General features: G+C 42.2%; 1 long non-coding RNA gene across 2 annotated transcripts in view; it reads left to right on the top strand.

The window, feature by feature from the left end:
- Window positions 1–4,560, top strand: part of LOC112450444 — a 42,022-nt gene that overhangs the window by 6,810 nt on the left and 30,652 nt on the right. Inside the window, exons 2-3 of one of the 2 annotated variants that reach the window (XR_003039075.1) lie at window positions 1,450–1,570; window positions 4,406–4,489. This is a non-coding gene — a long non-coding RNA (uncharacterized LOC112450444). Of the gene's footprint in view, window positions 1–1,449; window positions 1,571–4,405; window positions 4,490–4,560 lie in introns of those variants that run through there. The other variant, XR_003039076.2, reaches the window with a different exon arrangement.

The following is a 4,560-nucleotide window of genomic DNA, read 5'->3' as shown; positions in this document are numbered from 1 at the left end:
GGGATACGCCGCTTCCCACAGGCGGTGGCTTTGATTTCATGTCGGCTCACACGTTTAGGTTAGGAGCAGTTAGTATCTTACCTGTTGTAGAAACAAAACAAGAGTTATCGATGCTGTGTGGTAGAGCGGCTGCTCTCCTCGTCATCCGGGGCCTCCATCTTCGACAGGGGGCGGTGACCTCGTTGCCGTTTGTTCAGGAGCTCAAAGTAAAAAAAAAAAAAAAAAAAAAAAGCCGTTTTTTAAGGCGGTATGGCACCGGGCTGCGGCTCCGAAACGTCCGACAGGTTCATTAGGAGGGGAAAAAATAAACAAATTGAATCTCCATCCATCTTCTGCCTCTTATCCGTGGTCGGGTCGCGGAGGCAGCAGGTCCGGGAGAGAAACCCAGATCTCCTGCCTCCCCAGAGACTCCCCAGCTCCTCCTGGAGGATCCCACGACATTCCCGGGCCAGAGAGAATCCATCATCCCTAAGGAGAGTTCTGGGTTTGTCCTGAGGTCTCTTCCCAGTGAGACATGATCGGAAAAACCTCCAAAGGAAGATGTCCAGGAGGCGTCCTGATCAGATGAACCATCTCAGCTGACTCCTTTCGATGAGGAGGAGCAGCGGCTTGACTCCGAGCTTCCTCCCGGGATGACGGAGCTCCTCGCCTGATCTCTAAGGATGAGCCGAAGGAAGCTTGGATCCAGGATCTCGTTGTTTCGGTTACGATCCCAAACTTCACGACCACAAGTTCACGACCAGAGCTTTTCCTTTTCGACTCAACTCTTTCACCTCGACCGATCGTTCCGTAGATCCATCTTCCTCCCGCTCCATCCTTAAATCACTCGGGAACAAAACTCCCAGATACCTGAACTCCTCCGCCCATTTCTGGAAAACCCACAAACATTTCCTCCTCCTCCTAAACGACTTTTTTAACTCAATATTTCGACTCTTTTCCCTGGAATATAAAATGGTTTTTGGTGATTCATTCTTTATTTTATTTGAACTCATTTGCAGCGATGGGGCGGGACGGTTGGACATTTTCCTGTCTTAAAGAGTCCGTTTAGCGAAGCTGTCGATCCGGCGGCGTGGAGCAGGCGGACACGAACAGAAGTGCAGATCTGACACCCTTCAGCGGTTCGATCGCAGGAACCAAACTGTGAGGCGATGTGGGGAAACGCGTCTGAAACCCGGCTCAGTTTTCTGACCATTTGTTTGTTGTTTCTGTGTTAGTTTGTGACTTCCTGTTTCCCCCTCCCCCGAGCCAGTCTGTGGAAACACCGTCACCTGTTCCCCGTTAGCATCAGGACACCTGTCCCCGGCCTCCTCATCAGTCCGCTCGGTCTTCCTGGTCTTCAGGCCCGGTCCGGTTCTCCTCCTTGTTTCCTGGAGTTTTGCCTTTTTCTTTTCTGTCATTTGTTTTTGGTTTCATTGAATCTTTAAGTTCGATCTCCGTTTCTGGGTCCAGTTTCCTCCACGAACCTGAGATCTGAGGACGAGGATGTGGATGAGGACGAGGACGAGGACGAGGATGAGGATGAGGACAAGGACGGTCCAGGAGGGTGGACATCTGCAGCGGGAAGAACGAGGTTAGAGGTCAAACTTGTTGAAATTTATGGACATTTTATGGATTATTGTCATTTATCATTTGATCATGTGACCACTTATTGATCAAGTATATATATATATATATATATATATATATATATATATATATATATATATATATATATATATATATATATATGTGTGTGTGTGTAAAATAGAAATGGGGGTTATGATCTGAGGTCTGTAGATGTAGAAATATACGGAGGAAGACTTAAATATTCTATAAAAACACGTCTGAAGCAGAATATAGAAACTAAATGGGGTTAAATATTCAAAGTTATTAAGTAGTTTTATATAAATATATATAAATAAGTAAATAAGTGAAATTGGCAGAAATTATTAAGGTTTTACTTCTTTTAAAACAGGAAATAATTCAACTTTTATTACAAACTATGGACTCTAACAAACATTTACTTTGTGTTTCATGACGTTTTTATTTTTTTTTACCTAAATAATTAAATAAACTTCATCCAAATCTTTTCATAATGAACTCGTTTTTATGTTAAAAATAATAAAAATTGACACAAGGATCAGTTTTTCTGTTCCAGCGGAAAGATTCCCGTTAAAAAGAAGTCACATCTTCACGGCCGCTCCTCTTTCAGGCTTCGGAAATAATTATTTCTGAACTGATGATCTCTGCGTTTAGTGAAAAATAAAACGCATGAAGAAGAAAAAATGGATTTCCATTTCGTGTGGGAGGAAGTTTGACTTTGTCTTAAGAAGACAAACTATTCCCACTTTTTTATATAAAGCTTTGATTTAATCGTCTTTATCACCTGAAGACGATTCCATGGGTTCATATTTGTTTGAATAACGACACAAACTTTAGTGTTTAAAGAAATGTTTAAAAAATGATGAGGACAGATTAAATTTGATCTGTTTGGTGTTTTTTTAAACCTCCTTTTTTTTGACAGAGTGGTCTTCATTGAACAGCCTGCAGGTTTTAAAGGGTCATTTCGGAGTTTATCGGGTTGTCTGTCTGCGCCGTCAGACGGCAGATGTTTCGCCTCGAGGCCGGAGAGTTTTATCAGTTAATTTGGCTGCTTTTTCTTCATTCAGCTGCTGTAATTAATCTGTTTGTTTGTTTGTTTTCTTGACAGGAATAAAAACAAACTTGATACGAGACGTTTTATTGACAGAAAGGTAAAAATCCTTACTGTTTAAACTTGCTTTGTAGACGTTGCGATGGTGTCACTTTTGTAAATTCGTCTTTTTTTTTTTTTTCATTTGTGTGCAGCTGTGAGAATCTGTAAACACATGTCGTGTAACTTACGTTAGTATGTGTCGTGAACGACTCTCAGCTACTACCACGTCAAATTTTAGCTCGATATCTGTAAAACTGACCGAGTTTCAGCCATTTTTACGTTTCCGGTTGTCGATTAGCTGCGGCGGCCATCTTGAATCAGGTTGATGCCAAAAGTTAATCAGCTGTAGATTCACATCCAGGCATCACTTCTTGAAAGTTTTATTAAAATCTGTCAAATGGTTCATGAGATATTTTGCTAACAGACAGACAGGGTTGACTCCAACAGTTAATGCTAAAGTTTTTAGGCAAATATTTTCCACAAAAAGTCACCCTTGGATTATGTTTTGGTGATCACTCTCAGCTACTACCACAACAAATTTTAGCTCAATATCTGTAAAACTGACTGAGTTAGAGCCGTTTCTGTGTTCTGTAAGATAAGCTGGCAGTGGCGGCCATCTTGAATTGGGTGGACTCCAAAAGCTGATCAGTTGCAGACGCGCATCCAACGGTGCATTTCTGAGAGTTTCTTTTAAATCCGACCTGTGGCTCATGAGATATTTTGCTAACAGACAGACGGTACATCTCAACGTTTTAAACTTGGCCCATTTTCAAATGAAAGCGTATTCTTGCGTTTCTTAGCGAGCGCGGGCAGCCTGTGGTAAACGACCGCTCTCCTCCCACCAGTTCAGCAGAGCTTTGAAGTCGCACGTGGAAAGCTTCTCGGTTCCTGAAAGGAGACGTACGGAAAACAAGAAAGGCGGAAAGAAAACGAGACGTTTGACTGGAGCTGGATTTCACGATGGAAGCTGTCGGAAATCGTCTTTTAATGTTCGACCGAAACCAAAGAAATGATCATAAAACCTTCAGTCTGCGGCATATTTTAAAAAACAAATCATCGGATTAACTTTCTCCCATCAAAGGCAGAAAAACTAGAAACACTCAGAGCTTAAATATCCGCCAAGGTCACAGCGTCAACAAATCACCAATAAATCACCAATAAATCACCAATAAATCACCAATAAATCACCTATAATCACCAATAAATCACCAATAATCACTAATGATCACAATAAATCACTAATGATCACCAATAATCACCATTAATCACCAATAAATCACCAATAATCACTAATGATTGCAATAAATCACTAATGATCACCAATAAATCACCAATATTGACTAATGATCACCAATAATCACCATTAATCGCCATCAATATTTATTAATTTGTTGTTTTTTTGTGAGAACCCCAACAGTTCTTGAAAATCTGACAGAACCTCCTTGTCGAGGGAAACAAAAGGCTCACATGTAGGAGCAGAGAGAAGTTTTTAACAAAGGGGTTACCTGGGACCTTGACCTTTGACCCCATGAGCCTTGAAATCAATGGTGATCACCCTTGACCTAAGAGGTCAACTGTGTAGTGTAATTTCCCTCCGTTACGTGGCTACATCGTTGGAGCACAAGGTCATCTGTGACTTTGACCTTTGATCTTATCACCATGAAATCAATGGTGATCACCCTTGACCCACGAGGTGTCCAGCTGTGCAGTTTAATTTTTCCTCTGTTACAGATCTGTGACCTTGACCTTTGACCCTGTCTCCACTGAAGTCTCATCGCTTGTTCCTTGGATGGTTGTTGGCGCCGTTATCTCTCGGCGTCGTGCGACCTCTGTCTGGAGCGCCGGGTCCGAACGGTGGTGGGGCGGCGTGCTTTCGAAGGCCCCCC

The sequence above is a fragment of the Kryptolebias marmoratus genome, linkage group LG7, assembly GCF_001649575.2.
Source record: "Kryptolebias marmoratus isolate JLee-2015 linkage group LG7, ASM164957v2, whole genome shotgun sequence".
NCBI classification, from domain to species: domain Eukaryota; kingdom Metazoa; phylum Chordata; class Actinopteri; order Cyprinodontiformes; family Rivulidae; genus Kryptolebias; species Kryptolebias marmoratus.
This window is presented reverse-complemented; position numbering and strand designations above follow the sequence as displayed.